At 43.2% G+C, this 20,907-nt stretch overlaps 1 protein-coding gene across 7 annotated transcripts in view; it reads left to right on the top strand.

The window, feature by feature from the left end:
• The first annotated feature begins 4,347 nt into the window (after positions 1 to 4,347).
• The window catches only part of PCMTD1 (protein-L-isoaspartate (D-aspartate) O-methyltransferase domain containing 1), a 47,762-nt gene continuing 31,202 nt past the window's right edge, over positions 4,348 to 20,907 (top strand). For 3 of the 7 annotated variants that reach the window (XR_008200598.1, XM_052651979.1, XM_052651976.1), the window contains exons 1-2: positions 4,348 to 4,474; positions 18,134 to 18,216. The gene's annotated coding sequence lies outside the window, so the exon portion shown is untranslated. Of the gene's footprint in view, positions 4,475 to 14,683; positions 14,700 to 15,707; positions 15,814 to 18,133; positions 18,217 to 20,907 lie in introns of those variants that run through there. The other 4 variants (XM_052651977.1, XM_052651982.1, XM_052651981.1 and 1 more) reach the window with 4 other exon arrangements.

Genomic DNA, 20,907 nt, shown 5'->3' with positions numbered 1-20,907 from the left:
TTTTCACTGAATCTATCGATTTACTTGGTAATAAATGGATACGACACATCACTGGCCAACTTAATATTACATAGTATACAACTGGAGTGGTAGGCATATGCAACAAGATAAGTAATCCTAAGACTTATCAATTTAGGTAAGGGGCTAGCTGCATAGCTTTCTTTGAATATAAAGACTTCCAAACCAATGGAAAAGAGAAACAGTGTTGATGTAGGAATCAGTAGTCCATTATCAGATAAGTTATTTTCAAGTAAATTCCTGAAAATGTGAGCAAGGAGGCCTAAAACAATCATTTAAATGTCTTCGGCATCTACATATAAAAGCAATGTAACAGACTCATGTTACGGCTTAATATAAGAGATTAAATTTCTAATTAAAATTCATTTTTATTTGGATAGTCTTCACCAACAGGTTTCATTCTCAATATTAAATAGAGCAGAAATTTTGGAAGTGACTTTGGGAGAGTATTTTCTTTCTTTTTTTTTTTTTTTTGAGTATTTTCTTTTTAATTGCACATACAATTCCTTTATTACTTTGATTTCAATGGTTACTGAATTTGAGAAGCTAAAACCAACTTTTCTGCTTTTTAAGTGTTTTGCTATAAATACTTCGGTGGAGGCAGGTGGGTGGACAGAGCAAGGTATATGTTTTTACATTTGTTGTTTGGTCTCAAAAGAATTAAATTCCTTACTGTTCCAGGTTGTTTTTTTTTAAACACTCTCATCATAAAGTAACTTTACATAAACTTTGTCATAGTTTAAAAAAAAAAAAACCCACAGTAAGACGTTTCAGAAAATACAGACTAGCTTTGAAATGCTGGGAAACTAATGGAGTCTGAAGATCAGCCTGGCATTCTAGGTTGATAGTTCGGAGGGAAAAATAAAAAATAAAGAACAGTCACTAAAGGTTGAGGCCCCCAGAAGCAGCAGTGGTGCATGATTCTGGGTGACTTTCCCATTTGGAAAGGATTGTGGGAGAAGTCTTTCCCTTCACACCCTCAGTCCCTTCACACCCCGAGTCACGAGTAGTATCTTTGAATGTGAACAAGATCAACAAAACATCAGATCATGGGTCAAAGGATTGAGAAAGCCTCATGAAGAAACCCTTGAGAAGGTCCATGAACAGTAGGTACAATTTCCTTAGCCACGTGATTTACAAACATTGGGAATACCAGGAATGGAGAGTTTTCACCAAAGCAAGTCTATTTCCACCCAGTTTCATATGTACAAATTATATGTAACATAGGGAGGAAAAAGTACTGAAAAAGTGTATTTTCAAGCTTTCAGCATTGACCAGAATTGCCCAGGGGACTTGTTAGCTTGGGGTGGGGCCCCTTGAATTTGCACTTCTGGGAAGTGCCCTTAAGATTTGATGTCTCTGGGCCCAGACCACATTTTGAGAACCACTAATTTACACAAAGTCTATTTCACTTTTCTACTAGAGGATAGCCACCTAGATAGTCATAGAGAAATCCTTAATTTTGACTATGATGTTTCTTAGGATGTGGAGTTAGTCATGGAGGGACACAACACTAAGGAGATGCCTTGTAGTAAGTGTTGATGGCTGTAAAGATTGTCACCAAGTTCAGAGTTGCCCTTTTACCTGTCAGCTCTGAGGCTGTGTTATAGTTCCTCAATTTGTAAATTATATAGATATCATTTCTCAGGAATGTAGTTAGATGCTTTGTTCACATTTAAATTTAGTTCTACTCTAGAAAATATTGCCATCTTCCCAACAAACTAAATTCATGTTTCTTAAAATCAGTATGGAAATGCCACTGTGTTGCCCTTGTTTTTCAGAGAAAAATAAGTACAGTGAAACTAATTCTCTTTTATTAGAGAGGAAGTATTTATTTTTATTGTTTTTTTGGGGGGGGATAGGGAGAAGGCGATGGACTTGTAACTGTACTGAAAATAGTACAAGGAAATAAAATTGCAGAACAAAACATTTCCATATTTAGTAGGATTTAGTTCTGGATTTTCCCCAGATATTGCAGGTCAAATGAAAGATAGAAGGAAATTCTTCCAGGCCTCAGACCAGACTTGGCACTCATTATAAATCATAACCAAGGCCCGTTATGCAACAGAAGTGTTTGCAAATGACTAGATGATTTAAGGTTAATCTGGGCAACCCACAGAGACCTCCAATCCCCAGGTTGAAGAAAACAGGCAACAACTCTTGTCAAGACTTTGGGAAATGTGAACTTATAGGATGGTTACAGTAGTTTGTATTCTGAATTTGATTTCGTTTAATAAGCATTTGTTGAATGCTTTGCCAAGTACAAATTGGCACTTGCCATCTATCTACCTCTACAACGATTAAATCATGAGCCCTTGCAGCTGCTGACCTTCAACATCCCCTGAAAGGAGTTCAGGGTGGAGATCAGGAATGAGGAAACCTGTGCTCTGGGAAGAACCCGTAGAACTGGTCTTCAATCAGATATTTTCAGAAGATTTTATGAGCCCAATTCCTGTATCTCCCCATAGCTAGAAAAGTCTAAAAGCATCATTGATGACATCTGCTTCTTGTGATTAGCAGCAAGTCTGCTAAAATGCATATGTACCCCACCTTCACTAAAATTATATGCAACACAAACCTTCACCCCTACCACTTGGGAGTAGTTCTTCAGTGCTACCTGAAATGCTGTCTGTCTCCTGGGCTATAGCTCTCATTTCCCTGAATAAAACTTAACTCACAATGCTCATGTGGTGCTTCCCCCCGCGCCCCGCCCCCCCACCGCCCCGCCGTCAACGGCCTCATGTGTGCAAATTAGAGACTTTTGGATATCACAAGGCTCCTGGCAACCCAGGGTTCTGTATTCGCAGTGTATTCACTCTGGTTATTTTGTGCTTAAAGTTAAAACTGAAGCAACCTGGTGTGAAGAATTAATTTACGAAGGCAAGGGAGCAAGGGTTACTTTCCTGTTTCCAGGGCCAGACCTGCTGCAACTACAAGCCAAGAACTCTAGGAATAAACTGTCTTGTGGGAATCTACATTAGTAAAGTCCAAATAAATTTCTAAATAATTCCAGACGATGGAATAGTTTAAAATACTATTAGCCATTCAACAAACGCAGAGTACCAGTCTTGCAGGAGACCCTGCACTGGGCGCTGGAGAGCAGCAGAGAACGAAGTGGGCCTGGGCGCAGACTTTGGGGATCACACACCAGCAGGAACGCACACTCACCAGAAGGAAATCATTCACGAAAAGTGCTAACTGGAAGGCATACTCAGACATGGTTTGAAGGTGGAGAACCCCAGGAAGACCCTAAGCTGTCCCCTGATCTGCTGTCTGCTGTCGAACACCTCACCCACAAGAACAGCACTGGGTCCTGTTTGATAATCCGTACTTACTAGCAGTCTTGTTACAAATGACCTGTGGTCAGCTTTCAAGCAATTGCGGAAGAAGAGAAAAAAAGAGGTCAATTACTCTGAGAAATTCCTATAATAGACTGCAGAAAGTAAACACAGAAAGAAATGGAAAAATCTGAGAAAATGCTGTGGCAGGTGTTTCAGCAGTTTTCCTAACTTGACCATTTTTAGTTATCTAGCCCATGATAGGAGATTTTCGGGTGCTGAAATTCCTGCTTGGTACGGCAGAAAGCGAACCTTCCGAGACTGTTACGTAGGCCCGTCACAGCTGGGACCTGGGGCCGGGCGCCGCAGATGGAGCGATCCTGCAGGAGACCCGGGAAGGCGGCCGCCGGGCTTGCATTCCTGCTCCGTCCGCTGCAAATATAGCAAACGGGACAGCAAGTGCTCTGCTGGCCTGCGCTCTCGCAGGTTCTCCGCCAACAGCATCTGACTTAAACGCTTCCGTACACGGTCAGCGAGGCATCCCGGGCGCCCCAACTAGCTGCTCACCGGGAGGCTCACAGCGGAGGCTGCCCGCGGACATGCTCCGCACGTTCGTAAGGCCCGCAGCCGCGGACACAGCCCTTCCGCCGGGCAGCCCTCGGTCCTGCCTCCGCTCCCGGCGCCGCCCACCCTGACTGACGTACAGGTGCCCACACAGCGGCGGGCACCGGAGAGCAGCTGCAGATAGCGCCCCGGTCTCGGTTCGGGGACCTGCCAGAGAGCGCTGGGTAGCAGCTGCAACACGGAAGCCGCTTCCGCGGGCTTCCTTTTTCTGACGCCGCGTCCCGGGACCCTCGAGACCTCGCGTGGTTTGGGCCTGGGGGCGGGGCGACCCGAGGGGCGGTGCCGGATGGAGCGTCCCCGGGCCTTGTTGACATCGGCGTCCTCTCGCCCGCCGCCGTCCGCGCATGCCCGGTCGCCGCGGGCTCCGAGGCCGCGGCGCTCGGGCTTCCCCCACCTGCGTCCCGGCCCCGCCCCTCCCCCCGGCGGCGGCGGCGGCGGCAGCGGCTGCGGCGGACGTGTTGTTTTGGCGGCGGCGCTGGCTGCTGAGGAGCCAACCGAGACCCAGCGCCTCACTAGCACCGGCTGCGGCGGGCCCACCGACCGCGTCGCCACAGGTAAGGCCTCCGTCGAAGGCTGAGGGCGGGGGCGGGGCCCAAGGGTCCGGTCCGAGGGGCCGGATGGGGAGATGGAGGCTGCAGGGGTGAGTCCCGGAGGGTGGTCTCTGGCCCGGAGGCTGAGGGGCGTGAGGGAGGTTGGGGGTCGGGTGGGTCGGGGCCCAGGAGTCGAGAAGGGGAATCTGGGGTCTGTGTCGGGGTTCTGGGCCAGGCGGCTGAGGTCGAGGTGGGGGTAAGGTCGAGGGGCAGCTGAGGCCGGGGGTCCAAGGAATCGGAAGGGTCGGGGGGGCTGGGGCCGGGGGTCGGGTCCGAGCAGCTAAGGTGGTCGAGGGAGCCGGCGGGTGGAGGGAGACTGGGGTCCGGGGGTCTAAGGAGTCGGAAGGGTCGCGGGGGCCGGGGGTCGGGGCCTGGCGGCTGAAGAGGTCGAGGGGACCGGGGGGGTGGAGGGAGACTGGGGTCCCGGGTTCTAAGGAGTCGGAAGGGTTGCGGGGGTCGGGGCTGGGCTGCCGAGGGGCGTCGAGGGGTCCAGGGTCTAGGGAGTGGGGAGGGTCGCGGGGGCCGGGGTCGCGCCCGCCGCTGGGCAGTTCCCCGCCCCCGAGACTTTGTTGTTGTCTTGGAGGAGGCGGACCTGCCCGCTGGGGCCGGAGCGGAGGGGAGGGGGTGTTGGGGCTGGAGCGGCGCAGCCTGTTCCCACTTTCGGTTTTGGGGTTGGGCGGTTACTCGTGTGAAGTGCGGGCTGGTCCCTAGGGGGGTTCCAGCGCCCGCGTGGATGGGACCCAGGAACGGGGCAGCAAGGAGGGGAGGATTGTACGAGTCTGCGGCCATCCCCCACCCCAATACTATGCTTTCATCTGTCTTCTTTAACATTTAGAGAACCTATGTTTTTTATGTTACTTATTAGAATCATTTGGTTATGGAGGAGGTACAGTTTGTGCCAGTAGTTTTTTTTTTCCTAGTTTTTAATTTACCTTTATTACTAAAGTGTTACATGCTCTTTGAAGAAAAAAATTTAGCAGCCTAACCATACAGAAGTCTCCTTCCCCTCACCCCCCTCACTCTCACCCATTTCCCCTCCCTCCCTTAATACCCAGAGTGTAATCAGTCTTAAAGTGTGGTGTTTTGCTTTTAAGGATTTTTCATTGCATATTAAACTTATTGTAAATCGACTATACTTCAAGCAGACAAAAACAAAAAACAAAATGGGATCATACATAGCACATAGTTTTTATTGGTCAACAATATCACGATTATTTCCCTTTTTTTTTCACATACCTCATTGTTTCAATAAACTACAGAGCTATATATGTACATTTAACCGCTGTTACTGTTATTATTTCTATAATCTTAGCTTTTATTTAGCTTTTAATAAAGTCTACAAAGTGATACTTTGAAACATAATAAAACTTTAAGAATGTCTGAGGCCAGTTGAGGATACTTACATATTAGAAAATTGAGTAATATGTTTACATAGAACTGAATGGCAGCTTGCAGGAGGCTTGGATGACTTCACAAAGCAGGTTACTGAAATAGTTTCTTTTTTGTTTTTTTTTAAGTGTACTTTTCAGAGTAAACTTAAATTCCATAGGGCTAGTTGAAAGCAAATTCTGTCACTTAAAGGAAAACGACTGTGTATGAGGAGGAGGTAGGATAGAAGGCCAGCGGCCCACAGGCTCTTGTTTCAGGCGGGTAGGAGGTAAGCTCTTAAGTGGAAGGGTGACCCTAGTTGCTTACCATTCAGTAAGATAGAAAGCTAGGAAGTTGCTATTAAGTTTTATAGTTCTGTGTGCAGATGCTGGAGGCTTTGGTGATTTAATCACTGCCCTGTGCTTATTGAAAATGTACAGCATGTTCATCTTGCCTTCCAGGGAGGATGACTTACTAAGGGATTCACATGGAACCACTTGATTCTCAGCATATGTAGACGGCGATCTTAGGCCCAGCTGTGTAGCATTTTATTATTTGGGAAACTATGTTCAGAAGGAATCAGAAACATCCATGGCATTTTTAGTTATCGTGGCTGGTAATAAAAGCACTCTTTCATATATTTCTCACAGCCTAGGTGGCATGCTGTCCATTCTATAGATTTTTAAACAGAGGCTCTGAAAGTCAACTGCTCAAAACCCTGTTACCTTTTTACTGGTAGTGGCTAAATTAGACTTGGGCATGCTTCATGCTCCACACATGCTGCCAAGAGCATGTGGTTTGCTCTGCCGTGCTACCCCCCATTAGTGAAAATTACCTCACAAAATCACTGATCTCAGAGTTTCCTTCTCCTTTTTGGCTTGTAAATGTTACTTAAGAGTAGAGACATGAATATAATTGTGTGCATTGAAAATTGATCTAAAGGATAGTTAGTGTGAATCTCTAGTGATATCTTTTTAGATGAGGTTTCTGATGGTGTGTTATTAAAATATTGAATACCTTGGAGTGATGCCGTTAAGTGGGAAGATGGGGATTGTGTTACTTTAGTCTTTGGTTACTGCACTAGATGCCATGCTCATTTGGGCATCATAGTAAATTGTAGCTCTTACAGATACTTTTATTCTGTTCCTTAAAGACTAATCTCATTTCATTTAGAATTTTTTATGAACCCAGTTACACTCTTTGTAAACTAATATGATGAAAAGAATACAAAGAGGGCCCTAAAAAGATTGATTTCCATATTTATTTTGGTCTGCTAATGTGACTGGCAATTTAATAGCATCTATGTCATAATGTTATGGTTATTAATCTGTTTAGGTTTTCTGGCATGTGTGAAAACTGTGGTTTAAAGAAATAAGGCAAATACTGAAGTTAAAGTGTGATAGTTGTAATATATATGTATTTGAGAAGAAACCCACGTATAGGAAAATATTTGAGCTTTTATTCTTGGCAGTTGTTAAAGGATGTAATTAGATGCACATTTAAGTGGCTAATCTGCCATTGCTTGTCTCTTAGACAACTCATGCTGGATGTAAGTGGGTTTATAGTTGTGGGATATAAACTACAGTGAAACACCAGCAAGATGTCTTTAGGATACACAGGTACCCCCAGCCCTAGGAGGATGGGGAGTCCAATACTGTGTGTGCATATTCTCAGAAATTAGTAATAGAGGTCTTATGACTGGTGGGTAGGAATAAAAAGTTCTCCAGTTTAGCCTAAAAAATCCTTTCCTTGGTTGGCGGGTGGGGGGGGGGGGCGGGGGGTGCATTCATGAGTAGCCAGAAATCAATAAACTTTTACATCCTATGAATGGTAACAGTAGCATCAACATCACCTAGAGTTTAAAATCGAGATGGGATTTAAAAGCTAAGTGTAAAACAACTCTGGAATTGCTGAAAGGACCTGTTCCCTGACAACTTTATTTCTAAGGAGAAGCTAGTTCAGATGCAACATCTTGAAGACAGAACTAGAGGGGAGAAAATCTGAAAGTTGGCCCTCAGTATAGACAGGGGAGTCAGCTATGTGGATGGAGGTCAAGGGAAATAAGAATGTGAAAGTTACAGTTCTCTGAGCTTAGAGATACTGAAAAAAGTATGTCTGGGGGTTGAGTTGGAATAATTAACACTATGTGGTAACCTGCAGGCTCTTGTAAACCCTTAATGACCACAGTATCATGAGTCAGTTGAGTGTGTAATCTCAAGTGCAGTGAGCATTTGAGAACTGTGGGCTGTGAAGTACCCTGAGGCCCTTGTCTTCCCTGTTCTCCTCCTGGCCAGCATCTCGGACTCCTGGGCCCTGTGACTTTTGTTTTCTCACCTCACTGAAGTACAGATCACCTAAGAGGGCCTCCTCATCTCCCTTTGGGAGCTTGGTTTTCTCCCTTTTGGCCACCACAGGTCCCTTGTTCCCACTGTTCTTTCCCTCTTTGCAAGGCCCGAGTTCTGCATAGCTTCATTTTCTTTCCAAAGCTTCAGACTTGGCCTTTAACTTGGTTTCCTTGAAAAACTCTTTTAAGTGGCTGTCATTTAAATGTAACAAATACATTTAGAACTGAAGTGTTTTGTTTGGAGATTTAATTTTTTTCTCCATTAACTTGTTTACATTAATCACGTTTTCTTAGTCATCTGGACTCAAAGGACATCTTTGATTCCTCACTTTACTTTTTTTAGAAATGATTTGTCATTTTATTGCACATTGTTCCTGATTCTCCTGTCTTGCATTTTCACAGCGGTGAGTTTTAATCCCTTTGCTTCAGCTGTCGTTAACAGGAGACAACCATAATCTCTAAGTTTGTGCCATCCATCATGCATACTGCTATCAAGTTAACTGTCCTAAAGGCAGCCCTGATCCTTTTTTTCCCTGCAGGGAACTAAGCAGAGCTCCAGATTTACCTTTTCTTCTGACAGTCACTGTGCTGGCATGCTTTGTCTCATTTGGTCCTCATGAGTGAGAGCTTTATGTCTTAGGTACTGTTGTGCCACTTTACAGGGAAAGAATTTGGGACTTCATGAACCTGAAGGAGTTGCTAATAGGTGGAAGACCTGGAGTTTGAATCCCAAGCCTGTCTACCAGTTCTGTGTTCTTGAAGAATTCTGTACCTCCACCCAATGGCTGTTATCAACTCTGGGATACAGTCCCTGTTCTTCACCTTTGCCTTTCAGAAGTGCCTTACCTGGCCCCAGCATTCCTTCTCACATTTGTTTCTTGTTTTATTCAAGCTTTTGGTTTCTTATACATTTTCTTTCAGGATTTACTCCCTTTCCCATGTCTGCTTTTCAAGGAGGTCCCTGTGCAGAAAGGCTAGCTGATGGGCTGTATTTCCCTAGGGCTCCTCTTCCCTGTCTGCTAGAGAGGTCTTTTCTCATTCATATAGTTGTTAACCTCCTGATGAGAACCTTCCACTCTGAATTTTGAGTACTCTAACAGTTGTAATTGGATTATAAAATGTTAGAAAGCAGAAAATGCGTTGTAGATGCTTAGGAGATGTGTGTGAATGAAAATGATCTCTGGTCACCTGCCCCATTAATGGTAATTTAAGTAGTTTTTTATTTTAGTTGGTAGATGACACAGTAGTTTAATGGAGTTTTTAATTTTGTGTATGTAACAAAACCGGATTTCCTTGTTGTAGGCTATCAAATGAGTTGAATTTTCAGACTCATTTCTAGGTAATTGTGATAAGTAATTTATCTGTAAAACTACTTATAAGTGTTTTTTTACATGCACATGTCTAACCTTGCACATGTCTACCATGCAGAGTAATCATTTTATATTCATTCATTCATTATAAAATCATTTATATTCATTTTATATTTCTCTATATTGCCTTTTGGAGAAGGAAATGGCAACCCACTCTGGTGTTCTTGCCTGGAGAAGTCCATGGACAGAGGAGCCTGGCGGGCTACAGTCCATGGAGTCACAAACAGTCATACACCATTGAGCAACTAAACAACAACAACATATTGCCTTTGTATCTTGTATTACAATTTAGGTATTACATTACTGTAAGTACTGTATTAATGTAAGTATTTTATTAAGTAATTTGTTTTTGCTTTGTTATATAAAAATATAATCCTTTCTGGTAGAAGTTGAGAATGTAGGCTATCTCGGTGATAGCATTGGAATTTAATAAAAGTGTTTATAAAAGTTTATAAAAAAAGTGTTTAAATAATAAAAGTGTTATTGATTCTCAGACTAATCAGTTTGTCAGTCTTCCAGCTCTCAACTTTATAAAGGATTAAAATAATCATAAATACTTCTCTGAAGATAAAAGTTTTAAGCAAGTTTATAATAATTGATTTTAAAAACATATAGTCACATGGGTCAAGGTATAAGTGTTATAAAAAGTTTATAGACTGAAAGTGACTCCTCCTCCACCTCCCATTTTCCCTACTGAGAGGTAGTCACTTATCTCTGGAATGATATAGAAGAAGCAATCTGTTTGTTTATATTTGAATAAATATTTTTCTTTCAAGTTATGATGAGGTATAATATATTGCAAATAGTTTCACTTGCATTTTTTACTCAGTGTATCTCTGATATTCCATAACAGTAGACAAAGAATTTCTTCATTCTTTAAAATTTTTTTGCAGCCTCAAAGGATCAGCTGTATATCACTACATATATAGACTATATATATATATATATAAAATCATTTATTTAACCATATTCCCTACTGATGGACATTTAGATTGTTTCCCATTCTTTACTGTTACACACATCCATTGAAGCAACTGTTTGAAGGAAGAGAAATAAAAACTGGAAGATCTTTCTAGAGAAAAATAAAATTTGAAAGCTAAAATGGCTGTTTCTTGGTGGAGAATCAGATGGATGCCTTTTGAGGCTGCTGATGACGGGTGAGTGAATGGAGAGAAGAAGGGGACCATGTGAGGATGCTGGGAGCTGTTGACAGCCTAATGGGAAGAGGGGGGGATGGCAGTGGTGAATGGCAGCAGCTCCTGGGACCAATTGTCTGCTCTGGGCGAGGCCAGCTATGCCTGTGTTTGCAAGTTCTGTGCTCAGAAATGATTCTTGATAACTGGAAAATCATCTCTGGGACTATGGCTTATAGTAGTATATCTAACATAGGCAACCTTTTCAGGGAATGGAATAAGATATCTGGGTATTGTCTGGAAGGAAATGTCATGGCCAACAACACAATATATTTTATGAGGTCATTAACTTTTTTACTGTAATATTGTGTGTTCAGAGATAAGATTTAAAGTACTGAAATAAATGAAGTTAAACAAATTCCTCCTTCAGCAAACCTCTGCCATCCACATCTGTTCCTCATGGGTTGCTTGGGTAATAATGATGGCTTTTTAACAGTGTGGTGTGAGTCCTTTCAGAGTTTATGTATAAACAAAAATAACATTCATGCATCTTAGACATGTCAGTCAGAATCCTACTGAATGGCAAGTAATGGTAAGACTAATAAAGGTCAGAATTGTATGGATTAACAAGTAAGTGATGGTGGATACCAGGTAGACAGTGAGTGCTCCTTGATTCCTTCAGACCAAGGGTGCTCTGAATGCAGAGTGGTGGTGTACAGCATGTGTCAGCTGCTGAAGTGGTACAGCTGTTCTACCAGGTTACTCCTAACTGGTCCAGGAAGGTTTCCCAGGCTGTGCTTCATCTGTAGTGGTGTAGTAAGCATGGCTTACTGAATAGGGTTACTGAACAGGATAATAAAAGGTCATTTATTTTTGTTCATCCACGGACCCCCACCACATATTATAGCTATATGAATTCACTGTAGAAAGACTAGAAGATATGGATAAAAAAGAAATAGATCATTGGGAATGCAATCGTTGGGATGGTGTCTCCTTTAGTTAATTCTCAGAGATTTCTGTATTAATGAGAACACCAGCTAGAAAAGCCCAGCTTTATAAATCCTGCTGTCAAATAAGACAGATATATTTACTTGGTGATAGAAGCTTGGAAATTGTGATCACTTGAGTTTTATCTGACCTGCATGCTCTGCCAGGTAAGCAGGACTGTGGCAGGGCCTTGGCTTAGCCGTCAGGTTGTTTGTGCACGTGGTCAAGTGCTGAGTGGTGTAGCTGTTCCGAGGGAGCCCCCTGTGTCAGTGGGTGTTAGTACCCTCCTCTGTTGCTGGGTTAATAGTTCAGAGCTCTCACTCTGATAACAAATCATTGTATTTTTGTAGTCCATCTTTAAAATACTGGATCTTAAGTGCCTTAGAAATATTTAGAAATGCCATAGCTCTAAAAAAAACACACAAAGACACCCACACCAAAGAGTGAGCCTTTATTTGTCAGACAGTTTTTAGAAGGAGGGTGTAGTTTATCACCCTCCTTAGTCCCCTGTTTGCATTGTAGTCTCTTGATGACTAGAGTAGATTTTTAAATTCATGCTCAGGCATCTTGATACTCAAATATAGGAGCAAGTTTTGGAATACGTGAAAGTAATTACTACAGTTTTGCTTTTAAGAAAAAGCCTGGCAGTGGTCTGTAGTGATTTAACGTATGTTGTGAAAAAATACATTGTGAAAGAATTACTTCAAATACTTCTAAACCATTTTAATGGTCTTGACTTTTTTCCTGCAAACAGAGTGATTTTGAACCTTTATTCTTTTTTGAACCACAGAAATTAGAAATGGAAAAAGAAAGATTTAGGCTTTTCTACAGCAATTTATATAAATATCTATATTGTATCTGTTTCTGAAATTGGTTTGGTTCTGAAGGAAAGGGAGGGAAATCACCATGGTCCTAAACTAGCTGAGTTACCTCACTGTTGATGGCAAAAAAGCTTTCTGCAGGCTTTCTTCTTGTTAAGGAATTGTTCAGTTGTCACTCTATTTTAACAACCCCTGGTTTTATTGTGCCTCCATGGTACATTTTATATGTGTGTGGTTCACACCTGCACACAGACGTATGCCTGAATGCCCTGTTTTCACAGACACCATTCCCTGCGCTGCCTCAGGAAGTCTCACAGGTGTGTGGCCGATGCTCCTGTGAGCTGTACAGTGCGTGCGTGCTCACTCAGTCGTGTCTGACTCTTTGCAACCCCATGGACTGTAGCTCATCAGGCTCCTCTGCCCATGGGATTCTCCAGGCAAAAATACTGGAGTGGGCTGCCATTTCCTTCTTCAGGGGATATTCCTGACCCAGGGATTGAACCTGCATCGCAGGCAGTTTCTTTACCACTGAGCCACCTGGAAACCATATCTGGGAGCTGTGCGATATGAGATGCTGATATTTTGGTACTTTAACATTTTCACACTCTCTTGTAACTATTTATTTAATCTTTCCAACAGCCTTGTCAAAGAGGATCTTGTCTGGTGAGTATCACTAGTCTCATTTTTATAGATGCAGGAATTGAGACTCAGAGTTACTTCCTTGTCCTGAGTCTTGTTTTTTTTTTCCTTGTGAAATGATCTGCAGTCTTCAAGGACAAAGGGCTTGATGTAAGAATAGACCTTGAACTCAAAGCCTTTTCTGTCTCCTAAGCAAGTTAGGTAACCCCTTTCCTTGGAAGTAATACTGTTACACAGAGTTTTGAGATAATGTACATAAAAATGCCAAAACTTAATATATAGTAAGTGCTCAGCTAATGACAGTTGCGCTAATGATAAAGATAATAATGTTTTAGGAGTCACATACTACTTTTCAAAGATTATGGAACCTCACGTGGTGGCTCAGTGGTAAAGAACCGCCTGCCAATGCAAGAGACATAGTTTAAATCCCTGGGTTGGGAAGATCCCCTGGAGTAGGAAATTGCAACCCACTCTAGTATTCTTGCCTGGGAAATTCCATGGACAGAGGAGCCTGGTGGGCTACAGTCCATGGGGTCCCAAAGAGTCAGACATGACTTAGCAGCTAAACAGTAATAGGAGTCACACGCTATTCAGAGATTATGAGACCTCACACAGCAGTAGTTTAAATGAGAGGCCAGGCCTGGGAGCAGTCTCACATCAGTATTATGTGGGTGGAGTCGAAGTGAAAGGAGAGAGAGCCTTGGAGGAGCCAGGAGAGCGGTGGTTCTGGAGCCACATCAGGTCCACATGGTCATGTGTAAAATAGCAGATTTGAGTCATCTGGTCAACAAGAAATGAGAAATTCCTACAGCGAAAGGGAGAGACAGAATTCTAAACTGTGGAGCATGTGTCCTGCATGCGTTGGTCCCTGAGGTGTTCCTAACATACTGTTGTCACTGATGTTTTTGGTAATGATCTGGGACCATCAAGAAATGTTGACTTACATCAGATGTTTTCTAAGATTGTGGAACTGTCACACTGTAGGAAGACTTTCATCAATTTATTTTACTCTTTGAAGCTTAAAGAACTATCTTTCAGTTATCTGTGGCATTAGTTCTTCTGGCTGTCTGTGGTGGTAGAGAAAATGAATTTTACTAAACTTGAATATGTACATTTTATTTGATTCTTAAAACAGTATAGTTGATAGTAAGGTTCATGGTCAGTGTTAAGGTAAAGGCCAGGAGTTTAGACCTTCATAAATATGTTTGATTCTGGGCCTTTTTCTCACTTAGTTCAAAGCTTATTTATAAAGTTCAGTGTCTGCTTGCTTCCTTTTATATCCATTATTCGCTCTGTTGTGCAGAGTGTTATTAAAATCAAGTCCTGCTCTTAATTGTCTTAATATCCTTTTTGCTCACACGTCTTTCCATTCATTTTTAGTGATAACACACAAAGCACCACCTGCAGGGCAGTGTGTTCTTAAAAGCATGCTCCCTCTTGAGGCCAACTTGGGTCATACTGCATTCAAGTTTGGACAGTTCTGAATCTGCTGCAAATATCCTGAAAGGTACCAGCAACTGAGAAAAGGTGCCAACTCTCACATATGGGGTCTTACTCATGCTGTCCTCACTTTCTGTCAGCACTCAGAATCTGTGTAGTGGCTTCACACTGTCCTAAAAGCAAGGTCAGGAATGAAGCAGATCGTTGCCCTAAGTGGTTTTAAGCTTGAGCACAGTTTCTCCCAATGGTATAATATATTAGGGATGCTAAAGTTTTTTTGTGATACTGCTCAAGACTTAGGGCTGGGCATACATTGTCTAAGGAAAAAATGATACATGGCTTAAGAATAACCAAAGCAAAACATTGATGGTTTTATTTGTTGTAGTGTTTACAGTTAGTACATCAAGTGGAATTTCAGGGTCACCTTTAAAGTCCTTGTTCAGTTAGTGTGTGGTATAGTTGTTATTGTTTCAGAGGCCTTTAGATTGTCTTCACGTGATCATGCCTTTTACTTAAGAGAAGTGAATACCAAGTTCTATAAAGGAACATGAGCAAATCTCTTGCCGATTATACTGTGATCTCTTGTTTCTTTTCCTGGATCTTGGGTGAGTAATAGGTGGGAATGGATTCAGTCCCCAAGTGTACAGATTTAATTCCCCATGGAGCAGCGTCCTACTATAGAGTTTGGGTGGTATGGCAGACAGGTAATGCCTCCTTCCCCAAGATGTTCTTGTGTTAATTCCTGGGCCCTGTCACAGTGTCATCCTGTATGGCTGAGGGGAATTAAGGTTGCTGATTAGCTGACTTTAAGATGGGGAGAGTATCCTGTATCACTCTGATGGGCCAAGTGTAATCACAGGGTTCCTTAAAAGTGGAACGAGGAGGCACAGTGAGCACTCAGCCTGATGGGGCTGCTTGGAAAACAGAGGAAAGGGCCATAAGCCGAAGAAAGCAGGCCGACAGCAGAGAAGTTGTTGTGGTGCCTCCTTGATGGAAGTTGCCAGCAATCTGCTCTCTGGGGTACCAGGCAGAGATGTTCACAGAGAGGTGTTTCACCAGATGCCGCTTTCCACCAGATGCCCATGGGGGCTGCTGAGGGAACTGGGTGCAGGGACCCCTGCTGAGCTGTGGGAGCCTGCCAAGAGATGACCGGACTGTCCAAGGTCAGGAGTATGCAAGAGGAGTGAGGCAGAAAGTTAAGGTGAGGAGCTGAGAGGAACAGGAGAGCATGAGAAGGAAGCATTATTTGTGGGGCCTGTTTATTTTGGGAAGAGGGTGGTCCTGACAGGTGTCAGCAAACTGACCCATGGGTTGAACTGGACCAGCAGTTATGTGTAGCCTGCAAACTAAGAATGATGTTTACATTTTCAAATGGTTGGGAAAAAACCAGAAAAAGAGTAATATTTTATGATGTGAAAATTGTATGTAATCAGGTTTCAAGTGTCCATAAATCAACCTTCTGAAACACTGCCACCCTGTTTGACTTACAAGCTGGTTGTGGCTGCTTTGGTCTGGAAGCACAGTTCAGAAGCTGTGATGGAAACTGGCCTGCAAATCCTAAAATACGTGCGGTCTGACCTTTTACAGGAGCTCAAGGCCTGAAGGTTAAGTACAGTGGTGGAAGGGTCAGGGATTCGATACAAGACGTGCTTGGAGAATGAGATGAGTACCTGGAGGGGCAGTGGGAGCAGCTCCTCCGAGATTCGGCAGTGCAGTTGTTGGGGCTTTGGAGTTTGAACAGTTGTGAGGGTGCCCAAGATGATGGTTAGGTCTGGCAGCAGAGGACCTGCAGCTCAGATGCCAGAGTCATTGCTGATGATGGGGCCTGGACCCTTAGGGCCCTCAGTGCGGATGGGGAGGTCGACAGAGTGAAAAGCAGTCCTTGTCAATCTTCTAGGCCTTCATAAACGAGGTGTGTGTGTATGTATGTATGTATGTTCTCAACCTACACATAAATACTGTAAACTCATATCATGTGTTCAGATTGATTCCTCCAATTCCATCCAGCTCACAAGATATACCCTCATGGTGTGTATGTTGAGAAATTTATATGTAGCTCACTGTTTACTCTTCACAAGTTGATGATGTGGTTATTTTTCCATTTTGTAGACAGGGAAACTGAAGACCACAGGTTAAACAACTGCCCTGAGATACATGGTCAGTAAATGACATCAGATGCTTTGCTTCCCTCTGATTTGATCTTTCTTTGGAACCAAGAGTCCAAAAGACAGGAAAAGGAGGAAATGAGAGGTTGAGGAGAGGGAAGGAGAGCTGAATTGAACATCTTTTCAGCTAAGAGAATGGGAAGTTCTTCTGAGTGAGGGGTCAAGAGCCTATGGGCCAGCTGTTGTGTTTCAGGAAGGTTCATGGCTTGACAGACCGGATTTGAGTTGTGGCTCAGTCCTTGCTATCTGTGAGCTTGTCTCATGGTCTCTGAGCTCTGTCCTCAGTAAAATAAAGTGGGTGCCTCTTCATAGGTATGCTGAAGATACAGACTCCAGTGCTTAGTAGGTAGTAGGTGCATAGGAAATTGCCCGTGTGTGTTACCACTGCTGAAACAAGGGTAAGGTTTATATTACCATTGATGTAGAGTTAAGTGGATGTTCTCAGCAATGTTTGGCATGGAGTAGTGAAGCCTAGCTTATCCTATTCTTTTTCTATATTCCCTTATATCTATTTGTCGTCATTGAGAAAGGTTTTCTCCTGTGTGGTTGCCTCTGTACTTGAAACAACCTTGGTCCACGGGTCCCATGACAAGATCCTTGAGGGCCCAAAAAAGAAAGGTCCTTTGTTCATGCCCTCAGATAGCGTGTTCTGCTTTGTGTGGGTCACTCATCTTCTTCCCCCAAAGCTGGGTGCTCTCTGTCCCCACCTCTGCAGAGAGAGGAGCACACAGGAGCTGCCATTGGCTGCTTGCCACTGAGCCAGGAGGGGAAGGAGGAGTCAGTGTTCAGTCTGTTCTCTTCCCCTCTCATAACATCTGTCTGCCATCTGCTTGCTTCCCACCTCCTTTGACTTGTCTTTAACCTTCTGTAAAACATCCCTGAGCTGCCTGAAAGACACCATAATATTAAACTGCGCCGCCCAGTAGTTCTTCCCCTCAGCCAAATACATTCCAGTCACAGATCTGATTTTGAAAGAATAGCAAGCAACTTTTGGAGCACTTACGAATCATGTCAGGTGAGCTTCTGTGAGTGTGCCCTCTATTCTTCCACGCCAGACACGTCCTAGTGAGAAAAGGCTGTGGGTGAGATTATGCTCTAGGAGTAAAGGTGACTGCTTCCTTAACCTATTCAGTCCTTTATTCTACATTTTGTCCTTTTCTACCTTCATCCTTTCTTCTTAGAGTCCTTATTTTGCTATTATGTTTAATGTAGGATTTGAACACCTCTTAAACTTTTTTTCTGTGTTACAGAAAATGGCAGGAGGGGAGTAGAAAAAATGGTGATTGAAGTAACAGAAATGTTGAGACAAGAATACTCATTCCTAGATAACTAAAACTCAGTTGTGTTCAAATGCAGGTTTAACCGATGCCCAACTAGCAGAGAAGTCAGAGCCCTGGGGAACCTTAGGAATCAGAGAATTTAGCCTCTTCATTTCACAGGTGAGGAAATGATGTCCTGGAAGGATGCCTAGAGGCCATACAGCAGAGTTGTCACTGGGGTCAAGGCTGGACCTTGGTCTCTTGACTTGTGTTTGGTACTTTGCATGGTTGAGATGGAATTACCTCAGAATTAAATGGCAAACACATCCCATGATGTACTGCTGTAATGGGTTTTCTTTACTCATAAAAAATGAGCTGTATTTCAAGTTAGGGGATTATGGTTGAATTATCAAAATATTCACTACAGATTTAACTTGCAAACTCCTCATATGTACATTGATTCTGATCAATTTACAGTCTCTTGCTCCATAGTCAGGGAATTGGTTACTTGATGCATCTGTCTTGTGGCATATCATGGCCTTGGATTTTGCAAGTATTTTTGATGGCATGAATAAATAATTAAGACGTATCAAGTGAAAGTCTGAAATATATATATACAGTATAATACCAACATTGTGTTAAGGAAACAAGAATATTCATGCTTAGAAAGTAAATAATAGTGGCTGTTTGAAGGTTAGGATTATCAGTAATCTTTATTTTACTTGGTTTTCAAGTTTTCTGTGAATTCGTATACTACTATTATAATCAAATCAGTGAATATTATGAAATGGAATTTATGATAATTATGCATATACTTTATATGTAATATGGGAATCATCTTTCACTTTTTTTTCAGAAAAATGTATATGATAAAATGACATTTCTGAAGCTCTGTGATGTAAATTATTTATATTATGACCTTTTTCTGTTCCTTGATTTTTCTGCTGTATACTTTTATTTAGTGTATTTTTATTCCTTAGGAAATTATTGTCCGTGTGTCTCTATTGTACTTCATCTGGTCTAAATAAATCAATACTGCTCTCTTTATTTTTACCTTGTCAATTTTGTTCACATAACGCATGCACACAGTTGAGAAGGTTAAGTGATACTACAGGCCTTGACGACAGCACAGCAGCTCCCGGCTCCACCTGTCTCTGCGCAGGAGACTGACACCAGAGGGAATGGGACGGCATGGAGCCGCCACAGAACGGGAACGCTGCCTCCACAGTGCACACTGAGACACTTGTGCAGCGTAGACAGCTCTTACTCTCCATTACAGATAGAGGGTTAGCTCCCATGCCCCTTGACATCTCTACTCTCATTTGCCCAGGGCGGTTAAACTACTATTCAGATTAAATCAGGAATTATGTTTGCACTGATACTACTGTGTAAATACTAAATATTGTCTTCTACAGACCAAATAACGAGTTCCCATTCTAAAGGTCCTTTTGTTTTCCGGTGAGTGTTGGTTTTCCCTTAACATCCTCTTTTAGTCCCTCAGTGTGCCCTGTCTCTGAGCCTTCCCTGGCAGTCTGAGGCCCAGGCTCTGTGTCCCGGGGCCTGACAGCTTGCCTAGATCCTGGGTTCTTCTGGCCTCAGCAGCACTGCTTTCTTCCCCAGGCTGAGCTTTGCAGTGCTGTGTATAGTGCCTTGAGTGGTCATGTGGCCCCCATCTCTTCTACATCCCCAGACACCTTTCCTTCCTTCTGCTGTCTGTGCTTCTCCAGGCAACTCTTCTGATTCTTCATCCCACCTGTGTCTGGGCTGGGTGCCCTACAACATCCTCATGTAACTTCTATGCTCATCTGATTTTGGAATTGCTTATGCCAGTTGTTTTCCACATGTGGTCTGGGGTCCTTGATGTCTTCTGAGAGCTTTACAAGGGCCTGGGAAGTCTGTCCTGGGTTTTCTACTGTAACCTCTGAAAACAGCTACTGTTCTGCAAAACGGCTGGGCTTGTGGGAAGCATAGCTTTAGGTGTAACATTCAAAGCCTGTGCAGCCAGCTGTACCAGCAGAAACAACAATCTCAATAAAATTTCTAGAGCAGTTAAGTCTCTGCTGGGGTCTGGACCTGGCTTTAGTCAATCACTCCTCCACAGTTGTAACCCCAGTGTTCATGGACCTGCTTTAACCATGCTTTGACATTTTGACATTTGACCTGCTTTGACATTCAGGCCCTGGATACCATTTTACTTGGAGACATGTCATTTTTATTTATTAAAATTTAAAAATCTGAACCTGGTTATAGCCTTCATTAGTCTGTTTTATGGAGAAGGCAATGGCACCCCACTCCAGTACTCTTGCCTGGAAAATCCCATGGACGGAGGAGCCTGGTGGGCTGCAGTCCATGGGGTCGCTAAGAGTCGGACACGACTGAGCGACTTAACTTTCACTGTCATGCACTGGAGAAGGAAATGGCAGCCCACTCCAGTGTTCTTGCCTGGAGAATCCCAGGGACGGGGGAGCCTGGTGGGCTGCCGTCTATGGGGTTGCACAGAATTAGACATGACTGAAGTGACTTAGCAGCGGCAGCAGCAGCAGCAGCCTGTTTTAATTCATGGAAAATGTCTTAGCGATTTTTCATCTGTATGCACAGTCCCCCGGATCACTTGAAGACACTGTCTCATTGTCTTACAGGAAGGTACTTTATTCTCAGCTTTTTGTTGAAAGTTTTCGTAAGCTGCTGAGGTGTGGCTCTAAAGTGTAGAAGCTTGTCCCTTCCTGTCATTTCATAACATGCACATATATTGTGACCACCACACCTTCATCTTTATCTCCACGTCATTACTCTGTATGTTGAATGTGAGCTCATTTGTGTGTTGGGATTCTCTGGTGGCTCAAACAGTAAAGAATCTGCCTGTGGTGCAGG

Source organism: Budorcas taxicolor, chromosome 14 (assembly GCF_023091745.1).
Source record: "Budorcas taxicolor isolate Tak-1 chromosome 14, Takin1.1, whole genome shotgun sequence".
In the NCBI taxonomy this organism is placed as follows: domain Eukaryota; kingdom Metazoa; phylum Chordata; class Mammalia; order Artiodactyla; family Bovidae; genus Budorcas; species Budorcas taxicolor.
This window is presented reverse-complemented; position numbering and strand designations above follow the sequence as displayed.